This window comes from Marmota marmota, unplaced genomic scaffold (assembly GCF_001458135.2).
Source record: "Marmota marmota marmota unplaced genomic scaffold, marMar, whole genome shotgun sequence".
Taxonomy (NCBI): domain Eukaryota; kingdom Metazoa; phylum Chordata; class Mammalia; order Rodentia; family Sciuridae; genus Marmota; species Marmota marmota.
In genome coordinates, this window is record NW_026000068.1 from 13621322 (window position 1) to 13634591 (window position 13270).

Consider the following 13270-nt stretch of genomic DNA (forward strand, 5'->3'; position numbering starts at 1 on the left):
CCTGGTTCTCAATGATCTTGGAGTGGAACAGTTCTCAGAATTACAAGGCCACGACGAGACTAGCCAGTGTTGGCTGTTCCCTCCTCAGAAGTATCTGTTTCTCCAGGTTCATTGGGCCTGTAGGCTCTCTGAATCACAGCTAATGACCATAGTAACCAACACTGGGCACCTGTGGAGTTGCAGAATCCACAAGCTACATTGCAAGCTCTCATTTCATTCTCAAGATGCCTACACAGATTGGTAGTTTAATTTCTGGATGATAAAGCTGAGAGTCTGTGAAGTTCAGTTGCTTGTCCAAGATCATTTAGATTTAGGCTTGAATTTCAGCCCAGGCCTTTCTGATGAGTTTTGAAGGTTTTCTCAGAGCAGAAACTTCAAGAATGATCACCTTTCCCCAGTAATCTTAGGAATAAAAGTTTCCACATGTAGCATAATGAGTAGAATGAAATGCTGGGTTCAAGTCTGGGCTGAATCATGTAGGTATATGACAGAATAGGTCTCCTAACCTCTTGGAATACCAGTGTCGACTCCACAAGGTGAGTTGGCCACATCTAAAGCCCCTGCCATGCCAAGTTTCTGGCATTCCCTGATTCTAGGCAAAGAGAAGAAGGAAGGTTTGAGTCCATTCACTCCTAGCCCAGGAGATTACTTCATAGAGAGAAGAGTGATCAGGTTTTCTGCATCTTTGTAGGCTTAGCCTGGACTCTGATCAGCTGTGTAGTTGAATGGAGTATGACTGAGGCAAAGTGTGGACATATTGCCGAGGGTATTGCTCTTTGGAGGCTAGTTGGTGGGGTGGAACAGCCTCTGCTTTCTGTGCAGAAGCAGAACACTTCCTGTTCTGAGCTCTTGTTGCAAATTCGTCTTTTCCACATGCTTCCTCCCCCTTTCCTTCTTCTCTTACCTTTTAATTCACCTGAGTTCCCACAGGCCTCTCTTTCCCTCATAATGAGAGCCACCAATGACTGGGGCAGAACACAGTTGGGGGAGAAAGCTACACTCAAATGGATTTTCCTCATGGCCATTGGGCACCACATTCTTCTCCTACTTGGAATTTCACTTGCTTTTGCTAAAAAGGCCTTATCCTTCCCATCACTCCTGGCCTTGACACCTGAATGCAGGGCAGTGCAGGGGGCATTCATCTATGAAACCTCAACAGTAGAACTTTTTCCTAAAGCCTGTGTCCTATACCTATGGGCTGCTCTCTGAGGGCCCAGAAAACAGCAAAAGGATCCATTTGTTGAATGTGTAAGTTTAAGGCATTTTAGTAATAAATAAGATAGGGTAGATAATAACAAATCAGGCAGGCAGTTAGGGTAATGGGTTCCAGAAAGTCTTTTCTGAAATGTAAAGGCCATTCCATAAAATTAACTGTAGAACATTCCAAACATTTCAGTTGACCCTTTGCCTGGAGTAGTGGGAAAACAGAAGTGAGTGGGGGGAAGGGCGGTGGACCTGGATAGAGGCTACAGGAAAGTTCAAGCTCGAGGGCTAAAAGGGCCTAGCCAGTCAGAAGGTCACGAGCTGAACTAACAGCCTTCATACTTTCCCAATACCCGTTTAGCATAGATTTTAACCAATGGCCTTAGCCTGGTGCCTATATCAACCCTTAGGCTAGCACAGTTAAATAGCAAACTGCTCTCAGGCCCACTCTTGCCCAGCAAGAGCTCTGCTTCCTTTCTTCTTGAATAAATCCTACTCCTTTCACTCTCACCTTCCATTGCTCATGGATTTCATTCTTCAAATATGTGAGACAAGAACCTGGAAAGAAATGTGCCGTGAGCTGCTGGGACTGCTGCCACCCTGGGGGGCAGAGCCTGCCACTGAGAGCTGCAGCACACCCTGCCGTGTTGGCGGAGAAGAATCCCGCTTTGGTGGCTGTGACCCAGGTTGCTGATGCTGTCAGTCATCTTCCTGCTGTAATGGGCCTTCTTGGCTTCAGAGGCCTGTGATTTGTGCAGACCCTACCTGCCGGCAAAGGCAGAGGATCTGGTTTCTTCTCGAACTCCAGTTTCAGTGAAAGCCTTAGATAGGTTATTTAACTTAAGTGATTCCTCCTCACCTTATTTTTCAGCTGGTCTCAGTCCATTTACTTCTGAGGCGATTGTTGCTCAGAGAGTTTAGGGAAGCCTCCCCAGTTAGTAATAGGCCGAGCCAACATTTAGACATTTAGACTGTTTCCTTGATTGCATTCCAAGGCTATTTATCATGAACTTGCTTTCTCAGCTGAGAATTAAAGCACCTGTTTTGGTCCATTCATTGCACATTCGGAGCCCTCTCACAGAATACTGGAAGTCATGGTCATGTCCAGTGAACTGGGAGACACGATTATGAACCCCTGTTTCACAATGGCTTCTTTCCCCATCTCACATGCGCTCCAACTTGCTAGGACTCCACCAGCAGTGGGGAAGGAAGCAAAGTGATGAACTAAGTCAAACCAATCAGGTTGCTCTTTCTGCCCATCTGGTCTGTGTTTGGTTTTCCTCTGTGGTATGAGAAGTGAAAGTCCTCAAATTATGGAATGTTTCAAGAATTTTCCTTACCACAGTTTGTTGGCAGGTAGAGTCTTGGCACATGAGATTGCTACTTTGACAAGCATTCTTTCTTTTTTCCTCTTGAGTAAGGAAGCTAAAGTCCCAATTTTTCTATATGTCTACCCCTATGGATTCAAAACCTACTTTTTTCTGTATCCTTGCTAATGCTGCAGCATATGATAACCTGTTAACATCTCTCTCCCCTTTACTTATAGGGTTTACAAAAAAAAAAAAAAGGATGGTAATAAACCCCAAAGGAATAGCTAATTGGTGAGGTTTTAGGCAGGGAGGAATCTGATTCCTCTGAAATCCCACACCTGGTGAAGGATGCATCCCCATCCCTGCCAGTGATCTTTTGGATCCTATATAAAGCAGGCAGCTCAGGCCTCAGAGATTTAAAGTAATGGCTTGTTAGTTAAGTAATGGCATGTTAGTTACTTTGTTATACCAATTACTCGTTAGAGTAACTTGCTCACCAAGTCTGTTCACCAAGGTGCCCTCCCTGGTCTGATTTCTTGTTTCTGAGCCTTCTGAAGACTGAGGCCTATGCTGAGCAATTTCCTGTTGTTAGCTCAGGGTCGAGATCTGACCCCACGGCTCTGCTTCCTCCTTCTGTGTGGCCTAAGGAAGAGGAAGAGTGACACCCCAGAGGAAAGAGAAATTGTGCCAAGTTCAGAAACTTCGGTAGTTGGCTCAGCTCTTCTCGCTGAGTCAGGGAGTGAGTAATCTGAGTGCAGATTCAGGTTCTTCAATGTTTGAGAACCTTGAGGGCAGAAGAGAGACGGGAGGAAAGAAGAAATCCATCAGACTGAAGGATTTGGTAAAAGGTCACGGCATCATAATCAGGGTTGGAAAACCTCTGTTCCAGACCCAGTGAAGGGGTGAGGAGGCCTATCCGTCTCAGCACACTGGCCCATGGGGGGTTCCCTCAAGTCAGATGAGAGGTTTTTGTTTTAATTTTACACCAAGTTACTGACTTTAGATTTGTTGATTTTCTCATTCATGAAATACTTTATTTTTCTAAGCTGTTTCTAATATTTATTTATTAATTATTTATTTGCAGTACTGTGAATCGAATCTATTCTACCACCGAGCTACATCCACAGCCCTATTTATTTATTTGAAAGGGGGTTCACTAAGTTGCTCAGGCTGGCCTCAAACTTTTGATCCTCCTACTTCAGCTGCCTGAGTAGTGGGGGTTGTAGGTATGTACCATTGGGCCTGGTTGGTATTTATTTATTTAGGGACACCTATAAACATGGGCAGGGACAAAGGCATGAACACTTCACAGCCCACACCTAGGCATATTTACTCTCAGTAAACCCCTGTACAGGGACATTTGTGACCTTAGCCACATGTCTAAGATTGCCTCTTCCTATATTCAAGTGGGAGACAATACCTGCTTTGTTCCTGTTATAAGGCTGTTGTGAGGATTGAATGCATCAGTAATTCTCATTTTTTTTCCAGCGGTTATCTAACAAGGACCTGTTTTATGCCACTGTCCTGCAAACTTTGGAGGTTCCAGTGGATAAGGTAGACAGGGACCCTGTCATCAAGGCACTTACATCATAGTCCATTTGTTCAGTTATAATCTTACCTGGAAATCCAATACATAAAATAAATAGAAAGGAAAGGAGAGCAGGGGCTAAAGTTCTGCTTGCTTATCCCAATCCAAGCTGCCCAGTGGACTTTGGGAGATCTGTTTGAAAACTACATCAAGAAATATTTTCACACATGCAAGAGATACAAACTGAAAATTTGGTGACTCTCAAATTTGCAGATCATCTGCATGATAAGTCATTGGTACTACAGAGATCCTTGTTGCTTGCAGGAATACCCACCTCCCAGATGTGCTGAGTAGTGGTTGCCGGCAGTTCAGGGCTGCCCCCTTCATCCAGATCTTTGTCCTAGGCTCTTGGGAACCTTCCTTTCCAGAGATGTTGCAGGACACCTCCCTTCCTTGCCTCAAAGTGGAACAACTCAGAGCTCATTGTTGACTTGCCTCTTTTTCTCTTTTCACTCCATGCAGGTTTCCCTGAGAATTCTCCCTTGTCAAAGCCTGTTTTCAAGAACCCCCATCTTAGACTATGCTTCTAGGGGACACAACTGAAGACATGGGTATCTTATCATTTGTTCCGTATGATTGATAAAGTGTAAAAAACAAAGAGACAGAAGGCTGATGATGCTACTGATTTCATCAATGCCCACTAATAAATCCCAACACCAAGATTCTCTACTATCTATTAACATTCTTCGAACTTTAAAGTACAAAGCAAATAAGAACCCTGTTTTAGTGGCCAGGAGAAACACGATCTGAACAGAGCAGCTGTCTTTGGGCATTTCTCCACCTTTCACTCAAGCCATTTAGTGAGCTGACAGAGTAATTTCAGGCTACTCTCTGCACTGGCCTCATCCAGGTGTGTAGTGACATTGAGGATGCTTCATTCTATCATTCATCAAGGGGCAAAGTAGGATTCTTATGAGAATGAGCAATGGGTGAGTTTCAGAACCTTAGAAAAATTACCATTTCTTCTTTCTAAAAATCCACTTGAATATTTGAAAATGTGTGACTCCACTCCTATTTTACTTGCATGGGAAAAGACAGAAGCATGTAAAAATCATTTTATCTTTTACAAATTGTTTTTTTTAAAGATAATTGTAGTGAAGACTGCACAAAGCTACAATTTGTTCTTTGTCTGAAATAAAAGTCATTCATATTGCAGCAGAAAATGTGGTATTTGCATTACTGTACTTTGCCAGCTCTTGAGGTTAGGGAAGATCACGTGCATAAGTAGGGAGTTTTGAGCACAGCATTTAGCAGAAGCTGAAAATCTTCTTGAACACATCTTTTTGAGATGTTTTGGGAGAAAAGTGTGAAAATGTGTGTGAGTATATGTGGGCATGAATGTGTGTTACAGTTGGCTCTCCACATCTCATCTGTGGCTTCACCCAACCGAATTGAAAATATTTTTAAAAATTGTGAATATACTGTAAATATACCGACTTTTCCTGTCAATGTTCCCTAACAATACTGTATAATAACTATTCACATAGCATACTAGGTCTTATAAGTAATCTAAAGATGTTTTAAAATATGAAAGGATGTGCATAGGTTATATGCAAATTCTATGCCATTTTAGATAAGGGACTTGAGTGTCTATGAATTTTGGTATTTGTGGAGGGTCTTGGAACAAATCACCCTTAAATACTGAGGGACAACTGTATATGTGTGAGTGTATGTGTGCATGGACATATATGTGAGCATGTGTGTACATGTACATGTCTGAGTGCATTTACATGTATTGTGACTACACCTATCTGTGTGTAAATATGTGAATGTATGTAAGTGTATACGCAAAGAACTGAAGCCACCAAAACTCTAGCGTGACTGTGGAGTGCTCCAGCATCACAGGGTGTCTCCACAGTGTAGAGTGAGCTTCCTGGTTGTTTCTCGGCAAGTAAACATCCTGAGATGGGGGTTCGTGGGTGATTTCTCATACAATCCAGCAAAGTTGCAGAGCTGGGATTCAAGGTGAAGTCTGCTTTTTTCAAGTGCCACACTTCTGGAAAGACCTTTAGGATAGCTTTTATCTCTGAATTGTCAGCTAGGTATTTTCCTGAATTACTAATCTCATTGAAGAAAATTCTAGACATTCTCATTAATCACTATGTACACACTCATTGGTTAGGGTCCTGTCAAAAAACACAGGGAAGAGTTTGTCACAAGGTAGAGAGAACATAGTTTAATGGATAATTTTTATCACTTCAGGGCATAATTAAAACAAATGATGCCGAAGCACCCAGAGGGGAACCACAGAGAGGAGGCTTATATCCTAGGCTTGAAGGGAAAGGCAGGGAGTCATCACCAGTGAGAGGGGTGTGAGAGAGAGCTGCAGCCAAAGAAGTGATTGCTGGTCTTAACGGCCTTCAGTAGAGGGATGTGGCTATGCCAAAGCAAAGCCAAGCAGGAAGAGGCCTGATCTCCTCACTCCTGACTCGCTTGAATATCCTGCACACACCTTCTGCTTGTGAAAGGGACCAGGAACTGAAGGCAAGGAAACCCCTAGGGATGCAGGCCCAAAACAGGTGTGAAAGGACAGAGAAGGTTGGAGAGCAGAGCTGGAGGGGAAAATGGAGCATAAAAGGAACATAAAGTGGTGAGTGAAGAGCCAAGTGAGCAAGTAGATGAGTGTGAGGGAGACTAGAGGTTGGCTTTGTTTTTAGATCATTTTTTGTTGGTGCATTATAATTTTACATGTTAGTGGGTTTTGTGTTACATATGCAAATATACTTTCATGTATGCCATCATACATCCATGATGTCCTCCCCTATGTTTTCCTTTTTTCTCTCTAGTTTTCACCTTGGAAAGAAAACATATGACCCTTGACTTTCTTAGTCTGGCTTATTCAGAGCTTATCTTTTAATTACAACCTGAGAGTTACTATAGTCTATGGGGAAGATCAAATGAGAGTTTTAAAACAGTGTAGGAAAGTAAATCCTTATGCATGATATGGATTTTACACAACAGCAGCCTATCAACCAAAAATCTAATGATTTGCAAGGTCATTCTTGTTCCTTTCTCTGACAGGATCCTGTTAAAGGAAATGTGAACCCTGATCCTTAAGTCATTCAGCAACCTGGTCTCCTTGTCAGTGTAAACCATTTACTAGTAGCATTAAAAGGACTTTGTAGTACATAAGCAGCAAAGAGGAGTGGCATCCTCCTATACTTCACTGCATCTCATGTGCCACATAAAACATACTGTCATCTCGGAGGCTAAAACAACTGCACAAAACAGGATAAACCACAAAACATGATAGCACATAGCATCTGCTGTTTAAATTGAGAAACGTAAGTCAGAGATTGATGTGTTTGGCAACTGAATAAACATCATGGTGTGTGTGTGTGTGTGTGTGTGTGTGTGTCTGTGTCTGTGTGTATGTGTATGTGTGTGTGTGTGTGATTTTAAACATTGAAAATGATAAATGATGAGGGATGGGTGGGTCCACTCCTGTGGTAGATTATTTCCTCCTCATCTCAGTCTCTACTATAGCAGGAGTGGATGGGGGAGGAGGTGTACCTGTAACCCAAGACAGAACGGGTGGGGCTCTTGTCACCTGGTCCTGGGAGCCTCCTTCTGCCTAGGCTGAGGACTCTGTGGGAATGCAGGTCCTGACTTGCTGTTTCTCTGACTCCCTCTGGGAGATTTCCAGTGAGAAGGGATGATAAATTTCATCCTAGTGATATAGTTCAACTACAAACTCCACTTAGAGTGAGAAAGAATTAAAAGAGAATCTTAGTCTTAAAAAGAAAAAAAAAAGTGTGAGAAGAATGGGTTTTTGTTAAAAAAAAAACATTTGTGGATGTTTGAAAATACCAGCAAAAATGTGGACAGAATATCTGATAAAGTTGCAGGAGGCTGGATGTAGCTCAGTGGTAGAGTGCTTGCATAGCCTGTATGGAGCCCTGTGTTTGATCCTCAACACCAAAAGAAAACAAAAACCAAAAATCGAACGAATACCACCCCTCCACCAAAAAAATTTAAAAAAAAACACCACAAAAAACAGCCAAGTTATGCAAGACAAAAAGATCAAAAAGTTCTGTTTTGAACAGACTATTCCAGTTGAACTTTGTTTTTACAAGCTACTGTGTTTCTGTTCAAAGATGGTGCTTCTAAAGGTATAAACAAGTGCTCAGGCTAGGATAGAGGGGAAAGGGGCCTTAAGAGCTTGATACACTTGTTATTAAACAAACAAACCAGCAGAGCCTGTGACAGACACTGGGCAGGGCTCAAAGGACAGTCCATTGGCCTTCCTCACTTTCATTTCTGGCAGCTCCTGTGGGGAGAGAGACATTCTCCTCCTGGTAACTGGGGCATGACAAGAGTGAGGTCCTCCATGTTCCCGAGAAAATATTTCAAAAGTCCATGCTAGTTTGTGTTCTGGGGTTTCAGAGCAAGTAATCAGTGAGTCAGCATGTTGATAACTTAAGACTTGTTGATTTTTTTCCCCTGTGATTGTGTAGATAGTACATAGGTTTGTTTTTTGTTTTTTAATCGGAGATCTAAAGTGTCAGTTTTATTAATGAAAAACTGGATGGAAGAATCCTATTTGGGCTAAATCCCCAAACACTGCTTCTTCTTATTATTTTTTTTTTCCTCCTTTGAATTGAGTTAACTCACTTTACTACTGAGAATTGTCAAAGAGCCAGTGGAAACTTGTCTGGGGCTGCCAGAGAGGGAGGAGGCAGGGAGCCACTGCCTCTTGGCACAGGCAGGTGGGAAGAAAAGAGAGAGGACAGGCCTAGGAGGAGAAGGAGATGCAGGGCACTCCTGCCTTCCTGCCCACAATCATCTTCACACAGTTGCCCCACCATTAGAATAGAGGAGCACATGCCCCACTCCTGGCTGGCCACTCAATTCCTGCTTCTTTCCTGTAGCAGCCACATGAACACTATTATGCAACACTGGGCTTGGATGCCTGCTCTACCAACTATTGATCTTCAGTTTTTTTTTTTCCCTCTATTGATCATATTTGTTGAATGGGGCCCCATAAAATTAGACTGATAAAAGACAGAAGGAGAGAAGCAAATTTATTAACATGTGCATCATGTGTATGCAGGAGAATGCTTGATGGTGAGTAACTCAGAGGAACGGTTAGAACTGGAACTCACATGGTATCTTAGCAAAGAATAAGAATCCTGCAGAGAAGTAATAACCAAAGAATAAGGAGTTTGAACTTCTAGGGCAGGCAGATTGGGGGAAGGTAAATATATGTGGAGGCTGATGGAAGATAACATTTGTTATACAGATTCTTCTGGGATTTCTCTGAGCAGATAAGAATTTAGAGTCTCTGGTGATTCAGGATTTCCTGCCGTTCCTGGTAGAGATGGGGAGGGCAAAAAATTTTTCTTGGGTCTGCTTCTACTTAATTGGCTTTTGCTCAAAATAATCAATAGACCAAAGTGGCATATTTTGGAGTGGCATATTCTACAACTTCCTCTGAAGGAACTTTCTGGTTCCCTCATGTATAAAAAGGAAATAAAATTAGTCCTTAGGCATTCTGAGGATTTCTTAGATAATCCATTCAAAGAACTCAGAACTGTGTCTAGCAAACAACATATGCTCAGTTCATGCTGCCTAACACCACTGCTGCTCCAGCTGATGAGATCCATTGGATTTTCCCAAGTTCCTTCCATCCTGGACTTGGGGGTGAGGGAGGCCCTGGGTATAGGCAGCTAAATAGGAAGTGGAAAAAGAGAATTTATTAATAGAATCCTCTTCCTTCTAGAATTTCTTGGAGATGGTGCGGCCAGTGGCAACAGCTGATTAGGAGACCATTCAGTAAGGATTAAGAATCAAATACACTGTGTCACTGAGGTAGTCTTAGGCCTGCAGATCTGTTGTGGGCAATGTGAAAACAAGAGGAAAATTAGGATGTATTTCAAAATGCTGTCTGGAGGCCATGAAGGGGGCAGGATTTATGCAGGCTCCAACTTCTCCCTGAGAATGTGAACTCTGGTCTCTTCCACCCCGTCTGGAACAACCAGAACAAGTGGTCAATTGAATTGTACTCAGAGGCTTACGGTACATATCAGGAGATCACCAGCCTCTTGTTTTGTGGCCTTTTCAATTTTGTTTGTACGTTCTTTTTTTTTTTTTTTTTCTGTAGCTTATGTAGCTCCTGTTTCTTCTCAACATTCACTAGCACACAGGAGCTCCCACTTTTTCTGCCTTCCGCAGAATGCTGATTTAGAGCTTTCTGAATCTTTGTCACTTGAATCACAGTTCCTAAGACCTGAAATAAAGCCTTTTGGATGGATTCACTGTGATAGGTAAGAAAGAAATTATTCATCCGTGAACAGAGAGTAAAAAAGGAGTAAAAAGTGAGGGAATAGCCACTGGAAGCTAGAATCAGTAAAACTGGGAACTTGAGCAGAGAGAAATGAGGGAGAGCAGCAGGATTTTGTACGGAGAGAACTGAATGGAAAGAGTTAAGGCCAGAGATCATGCAGCAAATTGCTGCCATCAAAAGCAAATATTTACCAGACTCTAGACGATAAGACGGTACGCCCATGGACTTTGAAAAATGCTGTTTACATGGGAAAAAAAAAACAAAAAAAAAAACATGTTGGATGAAAATTCCAAGAAGCCATTGTTTTAGACAGGAGCCTTCTTGCACTAAGCCCCACAGACCAGATTAAAAACCAAAATGGAGTCACTTAGGCTGAGGTCCTCTTCCCAGAAATCAGGAGAAAGAACTCCACAAAACTTCCTAAACCAGCTCATTTTGATTGACATGATAATCAAGTTTCCTCTTCTTTAATCCTTACCCCTTCTAATCCTTATGAAAAGTAACCTGAGGCAATCTGATATTAACCTACCCATTAATTTTCTATTGTCAATCTCTATGTCTATATTTCAAAGGGAAAGTAACTTTGAAATGACCATCTGATTTTGGTTTTTAGTTTCTGCTTTTCTCGGCCCTTTTCTGCCTAAAATCTAACCTCTTCTGGTCAGCCTATCAGAACACATATTCTATTCTATGGAATGAAGTATTACCTATTGCAGAAGCATAAAATAAAATCAATTAAGATTTTCAAACCAAGTCATTATAATTATACCCTTCAATAAAATTTGTTTGTATAGTGTGCTTACTAGAGTTTTCCAGATTATATCTAAAGCTTTTATATTCGAAGTGGCTGACTGAGTAGGACATGCCTGATGAACCTGTGTTAAAGAGAAACATACAGGAGAAATTCTCCTTTATCTCTTGTGGCAAAGATAGTGCCATGACTTCAACAAACCATGAACTTTGAACTCCTAAGTACTTCAGAAAAACATATTGTCCAGTGTTCTCCCACGTAAGTAGGATCATGTGACTAATTCTAGCCAACAGAATATTGGTCAAAGTGATGAGCCACTAAAACTTTCCTGATCTTCTTCTCTCTCACTTTCCCTGCCAGGAAGCAGAGCACAGATGGAGGGAGCCTTGGTATCTGAGCCTTGGAAGAAGTTCACCTGCAGAGTTGTCCAACCAGCATGATACTATTAAGTGGATGAGAAATAAAACAGTTGTGTAAAGTCACTGAAATTTTAGAGTCATTTGTTGTAGAAGCTAGTATTAATGATCCTGACTAATATAGCCTCAGACAGCAAAAATGACCAAAGTTGAACCTACTATTAGAGTAACTGGGGGAATTTTAGAGAAATAACAATTTCTTTTGCCTTAGGATTTTGGAAGGTTCTTGTTACAGTGCAAATATAGACGTGTAATACACTAAGCCTTCGAAATCCATGATGGCATTTGCAAGGACCAGAAACACATGGAAATACACAGATTTATCCATTAAAACCCATTTAGTAATGAATGCGTGCTTGAGAAGTGCTGGACTGTGGGCTAAACACCAGTTGACTGACTGTTTGTTGGACTGATAATTTGTAAAGGGCTTGTTTATTGAGTTAGAGATTTTTTTGAATCTAAATGGGAACATTTCATTTTCTGGGGGAACTTCTGAACTAGTTTTTATTCTTTGGTCATACCGGGAAGCACAGGAAAAGAAATCCCCACGTATGAACATTTGGAATCATTCTTTGTGGTACAAGTTGAGACTAACCTGTAGTTAAGAGAACCTGGGCTAGAAGAGAAGAGAATTAGGATATATAAGGGAGACATCTTATATATCCTAACTGGGGCGTGGGAAAGCACTGTTTAATTTGCTTATGTTAAAATGGTTAAGATAGCTGGTTTTGGTGGCCTATGCCTGTAATCACAGTGGCTCGGGAGACTGAGGCAGGAGGATTGCAAGTTCAAAGCCAGCCTCAGCAATGGTGAGGCACTAAGCAACACAGTGAGATCCTATCTCTAAATAAAATACAAAATTGGGCTAAGGATGTGGCTTAGTAGTTGAGTGCTCCTTAGTTTAATCCCTGGTGTTCCCCTGCCCCGCAAAAAAAATGGCTAAGATAGCAGTCAGAAGGACTTACAGAGAGCTTGGGTTTCCTTAGAATTTGATTCTGTTAGAAGGTCTCAATGTCTAATAATTTCATTGTTTATTAAAACAAACAAAGCAAAATGATTTTTGCAGAGACTTCTCCTACCTAAACAACATTTTGGAAATTGTTCAGCTTGCTTAGTAATGGAGATTCTGAACTATAAGATGAAAGGTTTAAGAAGAATTTGAAAAAATTATGTGAGCAAATTTTATATTTGTAGAAAGAGAAAATCATCTTTAGTGAATGGAATCACTTGAGTGGCCCCCTCCTAACTATGGAAAACTAAGACTAGGATGTACTGGTGCCCTAGGGAAGGGCAACAGAACCTTTTGTATTTGATGAAGAGAGCCCCTTCCTTCATGAGGGAGGGGGATGGGGAGACCAATTGCCCAAGGAGATCAGCCCTTTCAAATAACAAAGAAGATTGCCCGGATATAAAATCAACACGCATAAATCAAAGGCATTCCTGTATATCAGCGACAAATCCTCTGAAATGGAAATGAGGACAACCACTCCATTCAAAATATCTTTAAAAAAAATAAAATACTTGGGAATCAACCTAACAAAAGAGGTGAAAGACTTATATAATGAAAACTACAGAACCCTAAAGAGAGAAATAGAAGAAGATCTTAGAAGATGGAAAAATATACCCTGTTCATGGATAGGCAGAACTAACATCATCAAAATGGCGATATTACCAAAAGTTCTCTATAGGTTTAATGCAATGCCAATCAAAATCCCA

At 41.5% G+C, this 13270-nt stretch overlaps 1 long non-coding RNA gene across 1 annotated transcript; it reads left to right on the plus strand.

Moving 5' to 3' along the window:
* Nucleotides 1–9046: 9046 nt before the first annotated feature.
* LOC107146387 lies at nt 9047–11620 on the plus strand. Its single transcript, XR_007351563.1, has 4 exons — nt 9047–9168; nt 10205–10367; nt 11232–11396; nt 11499–11620. It is a non-coding gene; the product is annotated as an uncharacterized LOC107146387 (long non-coding RNA).
* The last annotated feature ends 1650 nt before the right edge of the window (nt 11621–13270 follow it).